At 38.9% G+C, this 11,840-nt stretch overlaps 1 long non-coding RNA gene across 1 annotated transcript; it reads left to right on the top strand.

Annotated features, from left to right (window-relative positions):
- Positions 1-1,313: 1,313 nt before the first annotated feature.
- Positions 1,314-2,597, top strand: LOC132402490 (uncharacterized). The gene is made up of 3 exons (XR_009514921.1): positions 1,314-1,400; positions 2,062-2,093; positions 2,459-2,597. It is a non-coding gene; the product is annotated as an uncharacterized LOC132402490 (long non-coding RNA).
- The last annotated feature ends 9,243 nt before the right edge of the window (positions 2,598-11,840 follow it).

Genomic DNA, 11,840 nt, shown 5'->3' with positions numbered 1-11,840 from the left:
AACTGTCTGTTGGTTGCATGACATATGTAGCTCTACATGGTTCCTGACAATTTCACCTTATTTTCCAAGTAGTGAGAAAGTTATTGGGAGCAAGCTATTATCTGATTATAAGAACTTTATTGTCTTTCTAGTAAGAAACTATTTAAGAAATCTTTTTATCATTTCCTATCTCTGAGAATAACATGTTAAATTTATACTATGTATTTTCAAACACATAAAACAAATGTAGTTAAAGTTTATAAGCTGCTGCAAGATTGAATAAAATACTTACGGCATTATTGGAAGTAATCAGAAAGAAAGATGGCAAGGAACTGCAATCACAAAGATTGTAGAAAAATTCCAGCTGCATCCTTTAAAACTTGCAACCTCTTTATCAGCCCTGATGTCAATGGATCCCTAAGGGAGCATCTTAATATAAATTTTCTATCCAGAAAGCTTCATGTTCAGACATTAGGGCAAAATTAATAATCCAAAGGTCATGCTTTCTGAAAATGTGATGACAAAATTTGGTATTTGTCTCACTTTAGTGTGGCAAGATCGAAATGCTTCATTTTTTGATCTGAAAGTAATGTTTATGAAAATTATTTATTGATGCTAGCTGTTGTATGTTCTTCAAATTGGCCACAGAGAAGTGGTCAAAAGAAGGGTGTTGCCTAACTTCAAATCTACCCAGAAGTTAAAAGTGTCAATGACTCTGAATCAGTTGTTTACTGTTATTGAACCAGTTATGAGCTAGATACCTCCCAACTAAATAAATCTTTTTACCAGACTCATCAATATTGAAATCAAAATAGAGTCCAAAAAGGTCTCTTTCTAACTTACCGGTAATATCAGACATATGTATTTTCTCTATTAGACCGAATAGAGGAATTAGATAAAAATAAAGGATGTACAAGACATAGGAGTTATATGAATAGGAATTATTATCTTGTAATACATAATGGAAACATAGAAGCTCATAGAGACTAATAGCCAACTGAGATCATCCTGGCATTTAATGAAATCAAAGTGAATCTATGATCTTACACCTATTACCCCCATCATTACTAGGCAATAAAATTTGTTTGTAAAACTAAAGTTCAAAGTTCCTCATTATACAAGTCAAATTGATGGCAATTTATATTCACAGTCCTCAGTAAAAATTATTTTTTCCATATTCTGTAATGCCTCTGGTGGACAAATTATCATTTAATTTATGTAAACTCCCTTCATATTGATAAATATTAGTTATTTTCCTACGCATAGTGGCCAGAACTGCCAAGGGCACTCCTGAGAAGTAGTTCGGATGGGCGTAAGAGCGACCCTGATGATCCTCTCCACTGTCCTCGCAATCCTTTGTAGGATCTTGTTTCAGATGCCTTGCAGTTCCTGAACCAGACTGCAATGAAGCTATGAACATGGTATGTTATTTCCAACCCACGTTGGATTTCCATTTCTTCTGCATCTTAAGAACATTATGAGGTTGTTTTTGTTTCCAAAGTCGGTTGTGGAACTTGACTGAATGTAATTCAATTGCTGCAGAAATATAATCCTTTTCCTAGAGAGCACAGTTCATTGCAGGGGAAGCTTATCATAAAAAAGAGAGAATCTACAAATGTTTGTATTTCATTAATGGTGGTTTACTCTGATTGTCTTCCAGATAAGAAGGCATTTGACCATGTGGTGCAGAAGTGACCATTTAATGGCTTTAGAGAAGAATAATATTTAGTATTAATATTGCACCCTCTGAACCCCAGTATGAAATTTAAAATTGTTGAAGATTATTCTTTATTCCTGATATAAGCAAAACTATTATATTTATGGAGTAATTTAATTTACACTGATGACAGTAAATTAGAAATGTCTACAATTTGATATAGAGAGTGACTTTCAGATCCAAGTCCATAACTTCCTGAAAGTGGTCACACAAGCCAATAGGATGGTAAAGAAGGTATATAGCAAGGTTACCTTTATGAGTTAAGAAACTTAGTTCATGAATCAGGAAGTAATGTTGCAACTTAATTAAGCTCTATTTAGGCTGCATCTTGAGTATTGTATTCATTTCTGGTTGTCTCATTATAGGAAGGATATGGAGGCTATGAAGAGGATGAAAAGTAAGTTTACCAGGATGTTGTCTAGATTAGAGGGCAAGTGCTATAATGAAACAAGTGTTGTTTTCTTTGGAGTGATGGAAGTGGAGGGGAGACTGTAAAGAAATTTATGAATTCATGATCAGCAGTGTTGGAATATCAGTTATCTTGATCGGAAAGTAAGAATGCATATTACAAGAGGATGTGCATTTAAGGTGAGAGGGGAAATGTAATGTATGGATCTATTTCTCTGAGCACAATGACCCTCCTTAGCACTAATGATTGACTGATAACTTACACATGCGCATGGATTTATTGTTCTGTCTGCAAAGTGATGTATGCATTAACTTCTCTGAGTGTCGGCCTTTATTTATTTGATTGCTATGTAGTTGTACAGACACAACAAATTGCCAACAAGAACAGAACTGAATGTCAGTGAACATTACCAGCTGCACCAGCAGTTATGAGATGACAGAACCTGGAGGAAGGGAGAATGACAACAAGAGAAAAGAGTGAACCAATACGGAGAAGATGGTCAAAGATGCGAGAAAAGGGCACATGAGTATCAGAGCATAGTGACAGATGCACAACTAGCGAAACTGAAGTAAAAATAACCTGATGATGGTCTTAGTCAGGAATGTTGATGAATTTGATATTGACATGAGGGCTGGGAGTCATATATCGAGAGGGTTGAACTGTATAATAATGAGAATGATGTGGATGTTTAATGGGTGCTAGAACATGCAGTCTCTTATGTAACTTAGTAGCTCCCGAAAAGCCAGCAAGCAAGACATTTGACGAAATTGTTGCAATTTTGCAAAATCATTTGAGTACAAAACCATTAGTAATAACTGAGAAATTTAGATTTCACAAAATGAACCAATCAAAGGATGAAAGCATTTCTGAATACACTGCAGAAGCGTGCAAACTTTCCCAATTACTGTGACTTTAGAGATGGACTTTCAGGTGTGTTAAGGGACAGGCTTGTGTGTGGCATGCACTGTCAAAGCACTCAAAAGGGGTACTATCAGAAAGAGCCTAACGTAGAACAGGCACTGAATATTGTAATATTATAAGACCATAAAATCCTAGGACATAAGTGCAGAATTAGGCCATTTGGCCCATCATGTCTGCTCTGCCATTCAAAAGGCTGATACTTTTCTCCTCCTCAACCCCATTTTCTGGCCTTCTCCCTGCAACTTTGATGCCATGTCCAATCAAGAACTTACCAATCTCTGCCCTTAATACACCCAATGACCTGGCTTCCACAGCTGCATGTGGCAACAAATTGCACAAATTTACCACCCTTTGGCTGAAGAAATTTCTCTGCATCTCTGTTTTGAAAGGGCACCCATCTATCTGAGGCTGTGCCCACTTGTCCTACACTCTCCATGGAAGCATCCTTTCCGCAACCAATCTGTCTAGGCCTTTCAACATTTGGAATGTTTCAATGAGAGCCACCCTCATCATTCTAAATTCCACTGAGTACAGACCCAGAGCCATCAAATGTTCCTCGTATGATAACCCTTTCATTCCTGGAATCATCCTTGTGAACTTCCTCTGGATCCTCTCCAATGCCAGCACATCTTTTCTAAGATGAGGAGCCCAAAACTGTACAAAATACTCAAGGTGGGGCCTCACTAGTGCTTTATAAAGCCTCAGCATCACATCACTGCTCTTGTATTCTAGATTTCTTAAAATGAATGCTAACATTGCACTTGCCTTCCTCACCACCAACAGAACCTGCAAGTTAACCTTTAGGGTATTCTGCACAAGGACTCTCAAGTCCCTTTGCATTTCAAATTTTTGGATTTTCTCCCATTTAGAAAATAGTCCGGACCTTTATTTCTACTACCAAAGTTCACGACCATGCATTTTCCAACATTGTATTTCATTTGCCACTTTCTTGTGCATTCTCCTAATCTGTCTAAGTCCTTCTGCATCCTACTTGTTTCCTCAATACTACCTGCTCCTCCACCAATCTTTGTATCATCTGCAAACTTGGCAACAAAGTCATCTATTCCAACATCTAAATCATTTATATACAGCATAAAAAGAAGTGGTCCCAATGCCTACCCCTGCGGAACACCACTAGCCACTGGCAGCCAACCAGACAGGTATTATTTTATTCCCATTCGTTTCCTTCTTCCAATCAGCCAATGCTCTAACCATGTTGGTAACTTTCCTGTTATATTATGGGCTCTTAACTTGGTAAGCAGCCTCATGCATGGCATCTTGCCAAAAGCCTTCGGAAAGTCCAAATATACAACATCTACTTCATCCCCTATATCTGTCCTACCTGTAATGTCCTCAAAGAATTCCAATAGGCTTGTCAAGCAGGATTTTCTCTTAAGAAAACCATGCTGACTTTGTCATATCTTATCCTGTGTCACCAAGTAATTCATCACCTTGTCCTTAACAATTGACTTTTAACATCTTCCCAACCATTGCAGTCAGGCTAACTGGACTATAATTTCCTTTCTGTCGCCTTCCTCCTTTTTTAAAGAGTGGAGTGACATTTGCAATTTTGCAGTCCTCTAGCACCTTGCCAGCATCCAATGATTTTTGAAAGTTCATATCATTGGAGACTGCAGGAAAGGATGTGGCAGAACTACATAAAAAGAGTTTAGAATGTGAAATGCACAAAATGTCCCTGAAGGGTGCAAATAGCCAAAAATGTCATCAATGTGGCAAAACTTCCAATGATGCAAATGACTGTTGGTTCAAGTAAAAATTTTGCAGAAAATGTTGCAGACATCAGGGCCACATAGAGAGAATGCACAACTCAGATAAAAAGCACAAGAAAAATGACATAGAGTGAAAATTTTCAAAACAAAATTAAACAATTGCAGAGGGTGACTGAATGTGAAACTGAATCTGACAGCACTGAGTCTGAAAAGGCTGAGCTATCATGCCTGTAACTGCAGAGCATTACTGAAGCAGATTGCAATAGATGTGTCTGGTGTAAAACTAAAAATGGTGCTGGGTACAGGGTCAGCTTTACCTATAATTTCAGAGGCCGACTACAACTGAATGTTTTCTAAGCTACCATTAGAACAGGCTTCTGATGTTAAAGAGCTACACAGTCAAAAAATGTCTCCAAATGGCAAACGGAAAGTGAATGTGATGTATGGAGGCCAACAGAGCAGTTAGAATTTTGTTTTGAAAAGTGAAAGGCCAGCAGGTTTTGGATGTGAATGGTTGAGAAAACTCTAACTAGTAGTCTGGCATACAATCAAAGTTCTCAATGTGTCATCAACAAGTAACTGCAACCGAAATGGTAGCACTAACCAGAGACTGTCATAGCTGCTTAATGCTAATGAGAATGTGTTTCAGAAGTGTATTGGTAAACTCAGAGGCATGAAGCCAGAATTGAACTGGATAATGCAGCAACACTAAGATTCAATAAAGCGCATCCAGTGCTAAAGTGGAAGCTGAACATCAGAGCCTGGAGATATCTGGTATTCTCTCCAAGGTTGAGTGGAGCAATTGGGCCACACCCATTGCCCTCTGATCAAGAAAGGGAAGGCCAGAGCTGTTCACATATGTGGGGACTTTAAAGTGACATCAGCCCTGTGTTGCATACTGTGCAGTATCTCCTGCCTCAAATCAAAGATAATTTTGCATCTTTAGTAGGCGTGGAGAGACTTCCAAAGATTGACTTGTCACAAGCCGATCTGCAAATTGAGGAGTCAAGCAGGAAGTTCCTCACAATCAACACTCACAAGAGACTGATCCAGTATAATACTCTCATTTTTGGTATCGCATCAGCTCTAGCAGAGTACTAGACCAAGAGCTCTAAGATATTCCAGGAACATAATGTTACCCTGATGTCATCATTGTGACAGGAAAGAATGGTGAAAAGCACCTCCAGAACCTTGCTAAAGTGCTTACCAGGCTGAGTGAGTATGGTCTGTGTGCAAAGAGAGAAAAATGTGGATTTTACAAGAATGAAATCTCATATCGTGGACATGTCATTGACAAGCATGGCTTACATAAGTCACAAGTGAAAACTGAAGCAGTGCTACAGGCAGCCAAACCAGTAAATGTGTCACAACCCAGGTCATACTTGGGTCTGGGAAACTGCTACCACCCATTTCTCCCAAACATTACTACAGTGCTACACCCATTGAATGTACTGTTGCAGAGGCAAAGTGGGGGTGGTCAGAAGGATGTGAAAAAGCATGCAAGGAAACAAAGAGACTAATGATGAACAAAGAGACTAATCTCAGATGAAATGCTCACCCATTATGACCCATCTTTGCCCATCAGACTGGCATGCAATGTGTCCACTTATGGCATTGGTACCGTTTTGTCACACACTATGAAAGATGAATCTGCACTTGCTTCAAAATCACTGACGAGTGTAGAACACAACTATGTACAGATCAACTGAGAGGCCCTTAGTCTAGTATGGGGAGTAAAGAAGTTCCACCACTACCTTTATGGTCAAAAGTTTATGCTAGTGACAAACCACCTCATGTACATTTTGAATTCGAGAAAGGGAATTCCAGTGATGACTGCTACCCATTCGCTCACTCTTATGACATAGGATACTGAAAATATAGCAACACTGACAGCTTGCCATGTCTTCCACTGTTGATAGATTCTGAAGTACAAAGAGAAACAAGGAATGACCCAACATTGTCAAAATTCTATGACATTCCCATGCAAGGATGGCCAGCTCATGGTAATCCCACGTTTCTAGAGTTCTCAATGAGACAAAATCAACTGTCTGTAAGTCAAAAAAAACCTGCTGTGTGAATCTCGTGTTGTGGTTCCCTCTAAATTGTGCACCAAAGTGTTAGAGAATCTGTATGAAGGACACTTGGGTACAGTCAAGATGAAGATTTTTGCCCAGAGCTATGTTTGGTGGTTTAGAATAGGTAGACAGAATGAAGTCTTGTCCAAATGTTCTTCAGGATACCACAACGTTCAAATTGCACCCCTGTAGGCACAATTACACTCATGGAAGTGGCTGTCTTCACCAACAAGTGCATATTGACTTTGCTGGGCCATTCATGGACTCCATGTTTCTGATTGCTGTGGATACTCATTCGAAGTAGCTGGATTTTATACCAATTAAGTCAACAATATCAAAAAAGACTGTTTCGGAGAACTATCTTCTCCTGAAGTGGCTTACCTGAACAAATTGTGAGTGACAATGGACCACAATACATGTCAGAGGATTTCAGACTATTCATGAAAAAAAATGGCATCAGACATTTCAAATCATCTCCTCACCAGCCAGCAACAAATGGGTTAGCTGAAAGAATTCCGTTAAAGCAATGGACAAGGAGAACATTTCTCTACAGCACAAGGTGGACAGCTTCCTTTTTGAGTATTAGAACTCTATTCATGTGATGACAAATCATGCAATGCTGTTCATGAGCAGGAACCTGAGATCTCGCATAGTCCTCCTGAACCCAGATCTACGGAGGGAAGTGCAGAATAAGCAGTTCAGCCAGTTGCCAAGTGTATCAGCACGGAGCTTTGAGATTGGACAGGAACTCCAAGCACATGATTACTGAGAAGACAAGTGAACACCTGGTAGGATAGCTCCAAGAACTGGACCACTGATGTACACAGTGGATGTTGGAGATTATATGTGGATATGTTATGTGGGATGTGGACCAGATACTGGATGCTCAGCTGAGGAACACACCTGAGTTGACTGCATCCAACAAGACAAACACATTGCATGCACTGGACTTACCTCTCAGTGATGATCATGTTACCAACAGCAACATGACACCTGCAACAGAGTACAGTGAAGTTAGTTATGGACTGTCATTTAAAAAGAGAAAAATACAGATTCATTGTTATTGTGAAAACACATTTATTTGGAGATACTCTGTTAAAGGAAAATTGAGTGTTTTGTTACACATACAGTTTTATGTTACATTAATCTAAAGGGGGAGGAAGAGTAATGTATGGATCTATTTCTTTTACACAATGATTTCCCCTTAGCACTGATTAGTGACTGATAACTTACTCATGTGCATTGACTTGTTGCTCTCTTTGTATAATGAATATACAAGTTAACTTCTCTTCTGAGACTGTGCCTTTATTTATTTGATATGTAGTTGTACAGACACAACAGGAGAAGCTCAAACAAGATGTGAGGCAAGTCTTGTAGACAGAATGCTGGGTTCTTAGAATGCACTGCCAAAGCTGATGGTTGATGGAAACATGATAGAGGCATTTAAGAGGCTCTTAAATAGGCACACAGGTATCCAGAGAACGGAGGAATGTGGATTATGCACAAGCAGGAGGGATTTAGAGTCATTGGCATAATTAGTTTGGTACAACATTCTGATCTAAAGAGCCCGGTCCTGTGCTGGAACTCAGGGTAGACCTGTTCTGCCAGAGTCTATAGATGTGCCAGAGCTACACGAGCGAAGACTTTGCCAATAAATAATTGACTTTACTTCCATATGTTATGTCTAAAATGCATAAATTATGCTTTTTAGACTTCAGACTGCAATTTCAAAACATCACGTGGGGATATTTTGTCCTGCTTTAACATATAAGCATCATTTTGGACCTGCTTAAATGAATAATCTGCATTTGTGCCGGAAATTAGCTGTAACAGTGTAGATGGACCTTTGCTACTTTCTCAAATATGTTTCTATAATGCTTTTTCAAATTGTTCAATACTTATTTGGAGATACAATGTGGAAAAGGCCCTTCCTGTGCCACCCAGCAACCCACCTATTTTAACACCATGCTAATCACAGGACAATCAGCAATGACCAGCGTAGCCAGAACTCAATATATTATAATTAAATAACCAGCAGCATGACCAAAGTAAGCCTTTTGATTTGGTTTACCACATAAACAAAACAGTCTGTACAGATGAGGGAACAGCTTCCATTGTCATTCCTCCAGGGCTTTTATGAGGACAAAAATGAGAACAATATTTAATTAGCCTTTTTTTAAAATTTTGCTTTTATACCTGTACATTAGTTTTGTGATTTATGTGAATAGCCTTTGCTTCTTCACAGCTCTTGATTTCTGCCAATAAGAGAGCATTCTGATTTGTCTTCCTCTGATACAAAATGGATGGACCTTAAATTTTCCCACATTGTACTTCATGAACCATATTTGACATCCATCTACATTGTAACCTTCTGCTTCTCTTTGCAGCTGTCACAGTGTATTCATTCCTTCACCCAAGACAAAATTAATGTGGTAAAATGGAGAAACCTCAGTACAGATACCAAAGACGTCCAATTTTATGTTATAGACACTTGTGGTTACAGAATTCACACATCACTACCCAAGAATCTGAGACAGTCTTACAGAATTTGGCTGAAAAACACAAAGAAATAGAAACTTTATTTTTAACTCACTTTTCTTGATACCTGTGCAGATGATGTGGCTTCACGTTATGGAAAATCACCATGATGGTGGTCTAGGAAGACAATCAACCCCTCCCCTTAGCATGCAGGTTGACTGCACCATGATTTATCATATCCTATCAATTAAGGAATATTTTTTCTGATAATTTTCTCCTTTTTTTCTCAACTAACTACTAATTCATGCAGAGTTCTATTTTCATCAGATTGTATGATTCATTCTCAAATTTTCCTCATTGGTAATCAAGAATAAGTCTGGTTTTATGGTTCCTGCAGTGGCTGATAAAGTCAATATGAGAACTTCGGACTCTTCTACAGATGAGGTAGGAGGTGCTTGATGCAGAAAGTAAATGGGTCCTAAGCAACAAGTTAACTACAAAGCCAATCACAACGAATATTGTGTCGAATTCTCATACAGCATAAATTTACAATGAGTGCATAAGGTTTAGAATATAATTTTGTGAATACCAGTGCAAGGCAGACTATAATTTAAAAAACTGCTAAATTCACACACTACTGAACTTACTTTAATATTTAAATATTACACAAGAAATAAAATTTTATTTAGCTAATTATTTTTGTGATACTACCCAGGATGAACTTTAGCTCATTTCCTGTCCAATGAATTTGTGCCTCTATTAAGCTTTGTTGAAATTCAATCTTTGTTTAAAATTCGTGAGTTATTTCTCACTAAAATTGGCAAAATGATCTATTATTATTGCATATATTGCAGTACATTCAAAAACTTTGTTGTGCATATCATCCATACAGTTTACTTCATCACATCACTGCCCTGAGGTAGTGAAAGGAGAAACAATACAGACTGCAGAATGAAGTGCTACAGTTACAGTGAGAGTTCACATTCACAGTTAGTGAAGTGCAAGGCCACAATGAGATAAATTGTGATTTCCAGAGTCCATCTTATTGTACTAGGAGACCACTCAATTGTATTGTATCAGCAGGGCAAAAGCTTTCCTTGGGACTGGTGCTAAATATCTTCAGGCTTTTGTATCTTCTGTCTGATGCTGTCTGACCAGCAACGTTTCGGGGTCAACAATGAATAGATAAACAATTGTTCAATTTACATAAATACTTTAACTACAAGAGCAGGCTAGATGACCAAGAAAATAAGGTCGAGAAAGTCTGCAGATGCTGGAAATCCAAAGTAACACACACAAAACACAGGAGGATGTCAATAGGCCAGACAGCATCTATGGAAAAGAACACACAGTCTATATTTCGGGCCAAGACCCTTCTTCAAGACTGAGAAGGAAGAAGGAAGATGCCAGAATGAAAAGGTCAGAGCAGGGGAAAGATGCTAGCTAGAGGTTGAAGCCACATGGGTGGGACAGGTCAAGGACTGGAGAAGAAAGAATTTGATAGGAGAGGAGAATGGATGATAGGAGAAAGTGAAGGAGGAGGGGACCTAGGGAGAAGTAATAAGCAGATGAGAAGAAGTAAAAAGTGGGGAACAGAGGGGCAGGAGGGGTATTTGTTGACCAGAAGGAGAAATCGATTTTCATACTATCAGGTTGGAGGGTACTCAGATGGAATATAAGGTGTTGCTCCTTTACCCTCAGGGTGGCCTCATCTTGGTACAAGAGGAGGCCATGGATTGACACGTTGGAAAGGGAATAAGAAACAGAATTAAAATGTTTGACCACTGGGAGGTCCCTCTTGCGGCTGATGGTACAGGGGTGTTGACAAAGAGGTCCCCCAATTTATAACGGGTCTCACTAATGTAGAGGAGGATGCATCTGGAGCAGTGGACACAAAAAGACATAGGAGCAGAATTTAGGACATTTGACTCATCGAAACTGCTCTGCTATTCCATCATGGATAAGTTATTATCCCTCTCAACCCTATTCCCTGTCTTCTACCCTTAACCTTTGATGCCCTGACTAATCAATAGCCTATCAGCCTCCACAGTGAATATACCCAATAACTTAGACTGCACAGCCATCTGTAGTAATAATCCACAGATTCACCACCCAATGGCTAAATTTTTTTTTTCCTCATTTCTATTCTAAGTGGACATCCTTCTATTCTGAGGCTGTGCTTTCTGATCTTGGAGCATCCACTATAGGAAACATCCTCTCCATATCCACTCAAGCTTGGCTCTTCTATTTTTGATAGGTTTCAATGAGATTCCCCTTCATCCTTCTAAACTCCAGTAAGTACAGGCCCAGAGCCATCAAAAGCTCCCAATATGCTAATCCTTCCATTCATGGGATCATCTCATGAACCTCCACTGGACACTTTCCAATGCCATCACATGTTTTCTTAGATAAGGGGCCTAAAACTGCCCAGAATGCTCCAAGTGCCAGTTTTATAAAGCATCAACATTACATCCTTGCTTTTGTAGTTTATTCCTCTCAAAATCAATGCTAGCATTGCATTTGCCTTCCTT

This window comes from Hypanus sabinus, chromosome 12 (assembly GCF_030144855.1).
Source record: "Hypanus sabinus isolate sHypSab1 chromosome 12, sHypSab1.hap1, whole genome shotgun sequence".
In the NCBI taxonomy this organism is placed as follows: Eukaryota; Metazoa; Chordata; class Chondrichthyes; order Myliobatiformes; family Dasyatidae; genus Hypanus; species Hypanus sabinus.
The sequence above is the reverse complement of the archived record's forward strand: the minus strand, read 5'-3'. Positions and strand labels throughout refer to the sequence as shown.